The 13,887-nt window shown below is 37.1% G+C and overlaps 1 protein-coding gene and 1 long non-coding RNA gene across 7 annotated transcripts in view; one reads left to right on the top strand and one right to left on the bottom strand.

The window, feature by feature from the left end:
* LOC143213288 (uncharacterized) overlaps positions 1-13,887 on the bottom strand; it is a 331,704-nt gene that overhangs the window by 158,849 nt on the left and 158,968 nt on the right. The window lies entirely within an intron of this gene.
* LOC143213303 (uncharacterized) overlaps positions 4,061-13,887 on the top strand; it is a 35,429-nt gene continuing 25,602 nt past the window's right edge. The window contains exon 1 of one of the 2 annotated variants that reach the window (XR_013009942.1): positions 4,061-4,740. This is a non-coding gene — a long non-coding RNA (uncharacterized LOC143213303). The remainder of the gene's footprint in view (positions 4,741-13,887) is intronic. The other variant, XR_013009943.1, reaches the window with a different exon arrangement.

Here is a 13,887-nt window from a genome sequence, read left to right as displayed (position 1 = left end):
CTTAGAAATGTCAAATAATTTATTTTTATTTACATATTGGATGTGCATTAGTTATAAAAAGTTCACCACAATTTATATATTTATTATTATACTTTTTTTAGAAATATATTTTGGGTTGTGTCACTTTTCTTATGAATGAACGAATAGAATTGAATACACCTGTTACTTTTTCTAGATAGATGTACATATCATTTTTGTTAAGTATTGACCTAACATCACTATTGATCATGGTAGGATTTTCCAATGAATATCCCATCAGATTATTTATATAAAAGGATCCAAGAAATACATACAAAGTATTATCTTTTATATTTCTTACATTTTATGCGTTTATAACAAAAATTCGTTGATTGCATACAAAATTATAGAGCCACTAGAGGAATTCAATGATCTTGTTATATTATTTTCGACTTACCAAAATTATTAAAACAGCAAATGCATTTCTATTTAACTTCTGTTCCCTGCGATTGACACTGATAATTTTCATTTTGCATAAAGATCCGCAGTCTAGTTATTACATAAGATATATAAATTAAATGAAACTATAGTTGTATTTCGGATACTTTTTCAGAAGTAAAAATCAGTGATTAGGGGTTGAAGAAATAATCTATTTCTCAGGGGGGTGGCTTTCGCAAATAACACTTTTAGTAACCACCTCTAAAAAAAATCAGGAATATTCTCCATTAAACTTGCATTTTGAAGGGTATACGAACCAACATAAAAGATTAGGGGATGTTTCCACTGGGCAATATGAGAAAGCTTGGAATTTCCGCGCTACCGGAACAGTCTCGACAGCCACTTTCCCGGAAGCCAGCGGGCTCTATCACGTGTCGATCAGGAAAATCAAATACGCGAAAGCATAATCGAACCGACGAAGGCCCGATGAAGCGAGACCAGTCAAGTTTGAAGCAAACGCGTGCAGCAGAGGCTTACGAAAGCGAGGTTAGCCAACGCGCGGCGGTGTGCGTCGCACGCGCAAGGAACAACGAACCCATTTCGCATGGTTGCATATTATCCTGGAAACAGCGAGCTGGGCCGAGCTGCAGCAAGCAGCGGCAGGACTGACACAGATTCGGGCCGACACGACGTTACGATGTCGAGCGTCTATGAAAGGAAATACGGGCAGGGTAGGGCAGAGCCGGGGCGAAACGGCGAGAGCAATTGTGTATTAAATTGAAACAGGCTACGACGAGGACCGACCGAACGCCAACCGTTCGTTCCCGTGACATTATACTATTCCGTAGCACGTACTATCGGAGTTCGCGCATACAGTAGTGCTCACTTTGCAAACTTTCGGATCCGGAAGTAAAATTCTTGGGTTACAGGGCCGCGACTCTCTTCGAGGAATCGACGAAGTTACAGAATGAAGTTAGAGAATAAATACGTTGAGCGAAAGCGAGATACAGTAGTATTCCCGTAAGTATCGCTTCGCCGGGTCTGCCGACCGATAGCACTGTCCAACAAATTTCAACTTTTTTTGTGATTTCAATATACTGTTGGGTCCTTCTTATAGAGTTTTTTGCGCTGATTCCGAATCTGGTTTTAATTTTTTCTCTATACGTCCAGTTTTTGAAAATCATGGCTTTGAAAAAAAAACATATTTTTCAACTTTAAACAAATATTGTGATGTTATTATAAAAGATATTGAATTGTTGTTTACAGCAAACGATTCTGTAGACTTTCCCGAATACAGTGATATCCAATATTAATACATTATGATTGTTTAAACATGTTTAAACAATGATTAAAGACGGAGATGCACCACTTTTGCACCAATTTTTGCGGATATTTTCGAATTTATCTCAAAAAATAAGGGTCCAGCGAAAAATTGAACTATACCACGCGAAAGAGCAGACTTTTATCTTGAGAAACCCCCTTGTGAAGTTTGCATGGTCGACGTTTTTACCGAACCAGAAAGCAAAATATCTTCGCCCGACATGCGTTGACGCCAGTGGTGCTCTTCCACTAGCGCGGTCGTTCGTCGGGATACGGCGCGGCGCGCTGCGGTGAAACGGCGCGTGGCTATAAGCGCGCAATTATGTCAGCTTACTTAAATGTAATATTTTATTAAATGTGTTATACTATTGTTATTTATTATTTATTAGTATATTTATTCTGTATAAATTATTTTATGTATTTTTTAATGTTAGTCTCTCGTTTATAGTATATTTAATACAAAAAATACCTTTTGTAACAAAAAAATAATTTATTCACACACTACACTATTACACTATTTACAATGCTAATATATATGTGTACACTATTCAGATATAATACACTACTAAAATACATATATTATATACACAACAACTAAAATACTATAAATAACTATAAATGTTTTTTATGAAGTTTTATACGTAGCAATGCAGATTTGAAATGCTTGACACGACTGATTTCAACAAACACAAAGCCGAAACTGAACTCTGGCATCAGTTTTCTTAAGAACCAACACGATATTTTGAAATAAATGACGGTCTACGGACAACGGAATACATACAATGTAAGGAAAGTCTGCAATGCGGTGACTGAAAAATTTTATTTTCAGTAATTGTCGTCTTATCTATGTATTGTAATTATAGTGCCAATGAACACTCGAGATTCTTCCGAGTAAAATAAGTCCAAACACAATATAAACGGGACTATTTTTATTGACTTAAATACATAATTAAAATAGTTTGCTCCATATTAAATCGATATAGTGTATTATATCTGAATAGTGTACACATATATATTAGCATTGTAAATAGTGTAATAGTGTAGTGTGTGAATAAATTATTTTTTTGTTACAAAAGGTATTTTTTGTATTAAATATACTATAAACGAGAGACTAACATTAAAAAATACATAAAATAATTTATACAGAATAAATATACTAATAAATAATAAATAACAATAGTATAACACATTTAATAAAATATTACATTTAAGTAAGCTGACATAATTGCGCGCTTATAGCCACGCGCCGTTTCACCGCAGCGCGCCGCGCCGTATCCCGACGAACGACCGCGCTAGTGGAAGAGCACCACTGGCGTCAACGCATGTCGGGCGAAGATATTTTGCTTTCTGGTTCGGTAAAAACGTCGACCATGCAAACTTCACAAGGGGGTTTCTCAAGATAAAAGTCTGCTCTTTCGCGTGGTATAGTTCAATTTTTCGCTGGACCCTTATTTTTTGAGATAAATTCGAAAATATCCGCAAAAATTGGTGCAAAAGTGGTGCATCTCCGTCTTTAATCATTGTTTAAACATGTTTAAACAATCATAATGTATTAATATTGGATATCACTGTATTCGGGAAAGTCTACAGAATCTTTTGCTGCAAACAACAATTCAATATCTTTTATAATAACATCGCAATATTTGTTTAAAGTTGAAAAATATGTCTTTTTTTAAAACTCCATTTTCTCAAAAACTGGACGTATAGGAAAAAAATTAAAACCAGATTCGGAATCAGCGCAAAAAACTCTATAAGAAGGACCCAACAGTATATTGAAATCAAATTTGGTGTTGGACAGTGTAGTTATAGAAGAGGTGCTACATTCTTTTGTAGTGTGCCCAACGTAGAAAAGAATAGCTTCCGCGCCCGACAATGAAACTTTAATTACAAAATGTCATTTTAATTACAAAAGCGAGACAAATACGGTAAAAGTTTGATTCGTGAACTCTTTCATGCCGGAAATTTTAATCGCTCATTATTAGACTGCGGATCTTCATTTATTATTACTTATTTAATGCTTTAAACCAAGTATGGCTTATGACTGCGGATCCTTATTTATGCAAAATAAAAATGTTCTGCATTGATTGTGGGGGAAGCAGGAATAATATAAAAATTTGTTTCATCCCTTAATGACTTTGTTACATTGCAAACAACATGACAATGTTCTGACATTTTTCTAATCTTTTACTGCTTTATATTTCATCCAACCAATTTCTTCATCAATGCATAAACATCCGCAGTCTACTCATTATAATCGTAATTATATCGTGTTGGATATTATTTTAATCAGAAAAACGAGACGAATATGATGGTAGAAGTTTCATTAAAAAGATCAAAAATTAAAAGAGCTGTAATCTTTCGCTTCGTTTGCATTAGTGTGAGTCTCGCCCTATGCGACCCCTTGCTAACTCGGTCGGCTAGTGCGTTTACCGCTTGACTGATTCTACGGGGAACCTCCCCGATGGTGAGGATATAATTTTCACAATTACGGTAGAAACCTTCGCGACAGTTACGACGATAATACTGCAGTGTCGGTGTAAACATATTCGAGGAAATCTCTGTCGGTCAAGTAGAGCGAACTCTGTAGCAGCCAATTTAAATGATTGTTAGGGGTAGAGTGGGGATGGTTCGCGGAAATTTAAGTGTAACAGATTCAGCAAATTTAAGTGAGCACTACTGTTCTCGGGTCGCGCGTCGATACGCGTAAGTCATGATTGCCGGTGTTCGGGGAACGTCACGCCGCCCATTAAGCCCCACCATCGCGTCCTCGTCGTCGGGACGAGTTGAATGCACCTAGAGAACACAAGGCGACCCCAACACACACACATGCGCTCGCCGTTTCTCGAACGATCCAGTCGAGGCGAGAGCCGGCTCGAGACGCGTGGGAGTTTACAAGAAATTCGTGGCCCCGGCCGCGATAGGTGCGAATGGAAACAATGTGTCGAAATCTCGATGTCTTCTCACGGACGCCAACGCGCGACGCTAGGACGCCTCTCTCGTATACACCTCTTCCGTAGAACCAGTGTATGTACCGCTTTTCAAACACTAATGCGCTTCCTAGGTTCTCCGTACCGATACGATGATACGGCTCGCCTGCTACACAACAGGCTCGATGATTCTTGCCATGAGTATACCTAAACGCTGTCCGACCCGAACGGTAAGAACCACTGGACCGACACGAATGCTCGCTCGATAATTCAAATCGATGTGTCTCGCGATAGCCTTACTTCTGACGTAATCGAAATGATATAGAGGAATTCTATTGGGCCGGCGGAAAAGTTGTGCTTGTTCGGCGGAATTGGAATACTCGAGCAGATATTTCGCGTGATATGCACCATTGTGCAGTGGGGATTTGGCCCGACAAGTCGGGAAAAAGTCAGAAATCTATATTAAATAGTGGTAAATTTAGTGCCAGCATCAGCGATTAAACTATTATCACGAATTAATTTTAGAAACTAATAGAAACTTTTTATTTATATATGTATTGTTTGTTGAGAGTTCAAATGAAAGCCGAACGTAGAGAAGGACAGCATGAAATACGGATCACGTGGCCGAAGCGTATCGGTGTGAACCACTACTATAATCGAATGTACAAAAACTTCTTTATTTTTCATTATTTTTTTATGGGACTTTTACCACCTTATTTCTGGCATTCTTCTGATTAAAATGACACCAAACACGATATAATTTCAACTGTATTTAGTGGTTTAATCGACGATGGAAGTTTCGGGCGCAAGGAAGGACAGCGAACAACGAGGGTTTTTGATCTGTGCCGGTGACGGCGACTGTCCGCGTCTCTTTCTTTCCCATACGCTGTCTTTCCTTGCGCCCGAAACTTTGATCGTCGATTGAACCGCTAAATACAGTTGAAATAGTATCGTGTTTGGTGTTATTTTAATCAGAAAAATGCCAGAAATAAGTTGATGGAAGTTCCATAAAAAAATAATGAAAAAGAAAGAAGTTTTACCCCAGATATACTCGAGCCGAGATCAATCATCACCGCCCTGCAGCGTTGGCCGGCAGTGGAGTGACTAGGCACTTCGGCATCCGACAACTTATTTATAAACTGGGATTCGATACCCTATTGTTAAACTGACGCAATTGTTATTAAATATTAAATGTGAATCATTAAAATTAAATATTAATCGATGCTAGGAAGAGTTAAAAAATGGAGAGACCTTATAAATGGCGAAGATGAACATCCAAAGAATTGAATGTGCCGTCACAATACAATCAAAAACTTGTCAATTCATTGACAGAATACGTTGATTATAGTGTTTATCTTGATAAATAAGATTTATTTACAAAGAAGAAATTTGTTTAACCGCACTGTTAAAAATCGGACATTTCACATGCAACAACCTAACAGAAAGTCGCAGCTTTCGGTCATCGCGATGTCCATGACGTCCCGCAGTTTCGTTTCCTTGAAGAAGCTCGAACAACAGGAAAGGGGCGTAGTTAATTTTTAACGGTGAGCGACTGTTTCGCCGACGAAAAAGGCCGGTCAGATATTCGGACCTTTGAAGTGGTCCGCTGATGCAAGAGGCAAGAGTTCATCTCGGAAGATTTACATCTCTCGCAAGCAGAAAGAGGAAAGGTATGAAGCAACGGGAATGGTGAAGGGGAAGTGGGCACAGAAATAATCGCCGCACGAACTTACTGGGGCCAAAAGGGTCCCTGGGAAGCGAGGACTATCCCACGACAGGACCTCACCGTCCTTTCAGGATTTCCTTATACATACTACCCGCGAAAAGAACAATGCGGAATGCACGAACGGCTTACCTGTAAACGTAATTCCCTTATGCATCCCTCGTTTGTTACAATAATAACAACAATAACACAATCTAGCTGTTCCTGAATGATTGATGCAGATCGGACGGTGCTTGTAATTTCGTGGACATTATTATATTTTGCTAGTTCAATTTCATATATAACGCTGATTAACAACTATGGACAATTTTGTCAAATAACAAAATATCTTTTCAAACAGTTGTTCGAAATCAAAACAATTTATAGGTTTTACACTCCAAATTCACCCTTCTGCAAGTGAATTTCACCCTTTTGCAAATCAATTTCACCCTTCTGCAAATCAATTTCACCCTTTTGCAAATCAATTTCACCCATTAAGAATATTTAAAATTAATTGTTTATTTAAACACACGTGAACGGTATTGAGTACTTCGAGGGAAGTACTCAATACTCGATACGCTTCAATAAATATGTACAATACTTACATTTTTAAAATTTATTAATCAGAAAATGGCTGCAATAAATATACGTATGTATCTATTTCTATACACACAGTTTTCGCACATTACAAAGTTAATGAATTGGTAATTAGTTTTAAATAAGTATTTGATGTACATACATCTTTGCAATAGATAAAATTTTGAATTTCTTAACAATTAATTTACGTTTAAGAAACTTACTTAAAAATACCTTATTTGTATAAGGTTAAATTTGATTTGCAAAAGGGTGAAATTAATTTGCAGAAGGGTGAAATTGATTTGGAAAAGGGTAAAATTGATTTACAGAAAGGTGAAATTGATTTACGGAAGAGTGAATTTGGAGTGCACAACCTGTAGAACTGGAATTAATCGAAATGCTGTGTGATTCTGTATTGAAACAAAAATATATGAATGTTGTGATTCCACATTTCTACAATTATTTATCTGTCGACCGATTTCCCAATATGTTATGTGCAATTAGACGTATTTCAGTTATATTCGGTAGCAGTGGTGGCACATATATGTGCGAACCACTATTTTCAACGTTAAAAGATAATAAAACTGCGGAAAGGTCAAGATGAACAAACCAACGTGTACTGTCCAGAGAACGAAAGAAAACTAGCGGGAAAGGAACGGGGAAAGAAGCCTGACTATTCAGATTGCCCTTGCGTTCCTCTTGCCGCTAGTTTTCTTTCGTTCTCTGAACAGTACATACAATCAATTTCAAAAATAATTACAGTTCGACAAATTCAACCAACTTTTGATAATTTTATTACTGAAAGACATTGCCAAGTTTCTTCGAAACAAAAATGAAATAGTTTTATTCAAATAAAGTAAAATTAAAAAAGAAACAACTTTTGTACGTATGCTGTTTTGTTGTGTAGCAGCAATGTTAATAAAAAAAATGTATTTCCTTTTTATTTCGAGTCTGCTTCTCCCTATTGCGGTCCTCGAATTAATTTATAATACTAAATGAGGCCCTTGGTGGCGAAGGAGTTTGACATGTCTGGTCTACAATATCTGGCCAGTTTGAAAAACAACACTCATTTGTTTCTTGTTTCAATGGAATTCTCGATTCGAAAAATGGAAATGGTTTCCTTTCGAATACATTAAGATTCTATCGAAGCCCAGAAAACAGTGAGAAAGTGCAGGAAGAAAAATCGATTTTCCGAAGCCGCGAGGATAGAAAGGTCCATTAAAATGGAGAAAACGAGGAACAAATGAGTGTTGTATTCCGAAGTATGTAACCAGATATGATTCGCCACGGTTGCCATTGCCGTATAATTTTATAAGCAGTGGCCTGATGTCCTACGAACGAACGAACGAACGAGTTAGAAGTGACGAGAAGCTACGAAATTATCGACTTTCTCCGAGGAATGGTATGCAAAGTGTTATTCGTAACGGTCTCTCCGTAGTGCGCGGTTAGAAGCAGCTTAACGAGATATCGACCCATGAATTCGATAGTTTACTGCAGCGGAGAATCCTGCGGCAACACGGATCGAGGCTCGTCGGCGTTGTCGCGGGGATTAAATCGAGTAAAGTCGACGACCACGCCCAGTGAAATGCGCATGTGGGCTCGATTTAACCTCTGTTAGAACCGTCATATTCATTGGAAAACCTTTATGCACCGTCGAGAGACTTATGGCTGCGTTTCCCGCGTCCGAGTCTCACTGTTCTTCCGCGAATCACGTGCAAACAACAATCATTTCTATCATTCTTATCGACGGTTAGTCTATAAAGTTGATCGGCTGAAGATTTATTTCTCAGTATCGATAAAAATAAAATGGAACTTCGAGAAAATGTTATTGCATGGTGACCATGTATTTGTACAATGAATCTATCTCGTATGATTGTGCAATGGTGGACAAAAGCACAGTACGAAATTCCAGAAACACTTTCAACTAATCAAATAATTGCTTACTTTGCTTTGCATGTATTTTTATTTACAATATCTTGTTTATTTTTTGATGCTGCAAATATACAGTGCTACCTCGGTATACGTCTGCTTTGAAGTACGTCCAATTCGGAATATGTCCTGTTTGGACGTGACAGATTTTGCTCGGTATACGACTTCTGTTTGGTATACGACATAAATCTGTTGTGTGAATTTTGGGTAATTTTTAAATAGCTATTTCAAAGAAAAAAATAAACTACTAATCAATTATATTCGGAGTAGATATATTATTAACTGACTGACAATACAAGTAAGATGTTGATGATTGATGTAAATAATTATTTCAATAAAAAGAATCAAAGAAAGGTGAAAAATATTTATATAAAAATCAACAATTTCGTTCCATATTTGTTCGAACGCGTTGCACGCAAAGTCCGTGTCCCGTTCGCGGATAAAGTGACGTTTCCGTGAACTGAGCGACGCCAATAACCGAGGAAATTCCTTTCGAGCACACCAACAGAACGGTTGGTACTTAAAGCATCGTCTCTAATTAGCGGTAATTAGAAGAAGCTCCGCGGACGGCGCCACAAATTGAAACCGGCGTAAACCAATCTTGACTGTAGACCGTGCGAGGTAAAGAGCGTCGAACGATGTGAATCAAACGAAATGCCGACTGGCACCAATGAAATTGCTGCACGCTTGTATCACCGAATATTTTAGTCTGCTATAAACTAACAGTTCTCACGCGGATGCTTAACCACTTCAGAAAAACATGGACACTTCTTTGCTCAGATATAGAAATGAATTTCCATAATGTATCGAATGAGCCTGATGTAAGAATGAGCCTAATAACAATTTATTCAATCTTGTTGCAGTACTATTAAATTCTATTCAGTGTTTGTAGCAATGATTGAGAACTCTTTCAGTATTAACGAACTATTAGGTTGTTGCATATGAAGTGTCCGATTTTAGAATGCAACTCTTATAAAACATTTCGATCAAGAAATGCTGTTACAGTCTATAGGTTTATTTATATGGATAGACAGCGGATTTTATGCATTTATGACAAAAATGAGTAGGTGTAATTTAAAACAGTGAAAACATCAGAAGAATTTAATAATATTGTGTTATATTATCTTGAATCTATCAAACATGTTAAGAAGCTGAAAAATTTTTATTTTGCATAACACCACGGCCGGTCAAATGACCGGTTCTAGATTTTATTATTTCACAATTAGTGAAATTATAAAGATGCTTTCATAAGAAATAATTTAATAAACATCTTTATTAAAGCACGTATTATAATCAGAATCGTGGAAAGTCTAAATGAATTAATTCTTGTCATTTTTATAAGGCAACCACATGCCTGTTGCTATTACAACTTGGTACGTTTAGTGCTAATATCCTATGTTCAATTTCAATTTAGATGTGTAATTTTACTTTTAAATAAAGTTTATTTCAACGTCAACCATCGCGACTGTCGTGTATTACTTTTATATGTCTGGAAAAATAACTTTTATGTGATTTTTGGTGAAAATGTGTGGTGATTAATTAACTTAAAATCAAGATAACAATCTACAAATGACAAAAGGTGAATGACCATAATATCTTATTATATTTTTATCATAATACAATCAAGAAACTTGAAATTTATAGATAGAATACATTGGGTACAGAACTGCGTTTGTTTAATGTCATTGGTAAAAATCGAACATTTCATATGCAACAACCTAATAAATGTAATTCTAATTTTAGTAAGTTTATCTGGATACCAGTACATGTAGGAATTACGAAAAAAAGAAAGTCCTTCGCCAGATATCAAGGCTCCAATTGCTGACCTAATCAGAGCCCTCAAAATTCAAGCAAGATTGTTCACTAACATCCTAATCAAAGAGCAAGCCCTAGTTAAAGGTGCCAACTACGTTAGATTTTATCACAAGGACAAAGGTAAGTACACTGGACTTGACTCTCCAGAGATCTTTTAGTTTTTGTTAACAGATGTCGTGCCAATCACTATAATTTAAACGGTTCATTGGCAAGGGTTAACTTTATAGCTAACAGTGCTTACCAATGCGAAGCAGAATTCCAAGACCTAAATTATGATATATGGCAATGTCTAGACTATGAAAACGAACGTAATACATTAGAAACAAGGCTTCTCAAAGGCAAATACTGTTTCCCTCTTTGTATTAGTTTCTTCTCATATAAACCTGATATAAAAGGTCTGAAAATAATTTACAATCTTCTCAAACAATGTTCCGTAAGAATTTAGAAACAATGTAACACCTATTTAATTTAAGCTATATGTAATAATATTGTACTTGCAATATAAACCACTTGGTTTAAAGCAACAACAAATAAATTATAATTCTTGTTGTGGAAAAGTATGTATTTTAATATTTTATATTTCCTGTCTACTCTAGAATACTGTTAGACACTCTGGTGTTAGAACATTTTTTATATGCATATTTTAGACAAAATCTATCAAAAAGTTCTGGAACTCTTCCGATTCCTGATAGAAATAAAAATGAATGCAGTTTTAACGTTGCTGAATGAGATTTCAAGAAAACACTGGACGATGAAAAAGTACTAAAAAGTCCGATAATTACGGAAATTCGAATAGCGCAAGTCTTGCAAGCGCTGCGAATTGACCCGCGAAATCGCGTTATCGGCTGAAGGAAGAATAGAGTTAACTGGTTTAACGATGGCCTGATAACGGAATATAGGACGTCGTAACGATGGAAGTTCGTCGAACCGCGATCGCAGCGTTCGCTGCACTAATAGAACGGCCGGCATACCGGATCGTGTCTCGATTGCGCAATTTTCAGAGGAACGCCGCGAGTCTTGGCTCCAGCGAGACGGTCATATGTAAAAGGATGCCGGAAGAAAACGGAAAGAAACGCATTTAGAGACGCGAGAGCCGACAGAAAAGATCTGGGAACGGCATCAATCACATCTGCCGTTCGTTACGTGAATTTGCTTCGCATCTTTACTTTGAGCATGCCTTTCTTTTGATATACAGGGTGTTCGCGTCATTATTAGCCGGAGTTTTTTTCGAAAACTATTGTGGAAACATTGGAAAAAGTCATACCGTTTCTTGCAATCAATGCAATGGTGTCTGTAATTCTTTTTTCATCTGCATTAAGTTTTTCGAAATGAAAGTGACCTTCAATTATTTAAATCTATGTAGGTATGTTTATGTATAAAGCATATGTAAGCACGTGCAAAAACGAATTCATCATCAAACGTATCTAATCAATTACTACACATTTAAGTATTGTACGAGGTGTTACAGTCGCCGCGGAAAATATGTTGACACATTAGGAATTAATCGGAAATATACATCATGTATGTTATTTAATACAGTACAAACTAGTATGCGTAGCACCAAAGATGACATAAAGTTTATAATAATGACAGAACAAATTAAATAACTTTTTCATCGATTGCGGAAAGTATGTTGACAACATTGAAAATTCGTAATTGAGTGTATTCTTAACAATAGAACGACATAATTAACATGAAGTTTGATACCCTTTGTTTCTTATCACCTGTTGAAGTCTTCCAGGCATACTTTCAAACAATTTATTTATAACATTTTCGTCAATACTATTGCAAGCACTCAGTTGTGCTTGTTTAAAAACTGATTTATTATTCCGAAATTTCTCGCTTACACTTTGATCTAAGTGATCCCACAGGTGATCAATCAAACTCAAATCAATAATTCCTAAATTATTGATTTAAAATAGAAAATATGCATTTTTGAGACGTGTCAACATACTTTTCGCGGCGACTGTATCTCAATTTTATATCCATAAAATGAAAAATCATATATTAGGTTGTCCCAAAAATTTCTTTCGGAATGTGTACTTTAATGTTGCTGAAGAAATACAAACAATGCGATAATCTTCATGTTATTCTTAGTACTTCCTAACATGAATTTGCATTGAATCGAAAACCAACTGTTGGGACAATCTAATATTTATTTAGCAATATTAAAGGAACACATTCCGAAAGGAACTTTTGGGACAACCTAATACAATGGAATTATTCTAGGTCGGAAGAGATATTTAATTTTCGAGTTAAAATAGCTCCGACTGCAAAGGGTTAATAAAACGAGCCTAAAGAATAAATGTCCCGTGAGATACCGCGTTGCCGGATAAACTATGGGAAGAATTCGGTTAGATGAGTTAATAGATTCAATTACAAGTAACCTCCATAAAGGAGGCCCTTGGTTCGTGAGCTGCACGGGGAACTCGAGAGCTGCAGGAGGGCCCAAATCGGACCAGAACCATGCGCGGGAATGCGTCGAGATATTTCGCGACCGGTGGAGGGAGAGGAATTCCAGCGGGAGAGGATTGAGGTGGAGAGAAGAAAAGGAGAAGAACGAGACGAGCAAAAAGAACGAGCCAGAGGCGGCGAATGAGGGAAGAAGAAGAAGGCAAGGCGTACACAAATTGCTAGCGGGACGAACCGTGTTCCTCCTTTTCGGTGGAACTTTTGTCCTCTCGTTCGGATTCGATCCCCGAGAATTCCGATTTCCTGATCCGTGGCCGGTAAGTGCGATTTGCTCCGACCGACTCGGACCGTCAAGTATCGAAAACTCGTGGACGTTGAACAGTGAAAGGCAGTAGGCGATCGCTCGGCGACGAAGGTCGTTGAAAATACGCTACGGCGATTATAGAAATCGTGCCGAGAACGTATTTTCCTCCCCCTTTTTGCGCTTTACGCACTGCAATGACGTTGCTCCAGAAACATGAGCGTTCGGATCATTCTAGACCGTGGTTTCTCCGAGCATTCTGTGAAATAGATTTTGCTGAAGACGTTGAACAGGCGTGGGTCTCGTAAAAGAAACTACTAGAGACTCATAATTTCTAACTGCTACACAATTTAGTCTAAAACAATTTAAATTATCAAAGATGTTTATGGAACTTTTTGGTAGGTTCGCACATTATAACGAGAGCAGAAACGTTCTTGAAAAGTTTCTGTTTTTACAGAACTTGTGAATAGACTGCGGATTTTATTATGAGAAAAATGGAGACATTTGAA

Source organism: Lasioglossum baleicum, chromosome 11 (assembly GCF_051020765.1).
Source record: "Lasioglossum baleicum chromosome 11, iyLasBale1, whole genome shotgun sequence".
NCBI classification, from domain to species: Eukaryota; Metazoa; Arthropoda; class Insecta; order Hymenoptera; family Halictidae; genus Lasioglossum; species Lasioglossum baleicum.
The sequence above is the reverse complement of the archived record's forward strand: the minus strand, read 5'-3'. Positions and strand labels throughout refer to the sequence as shown.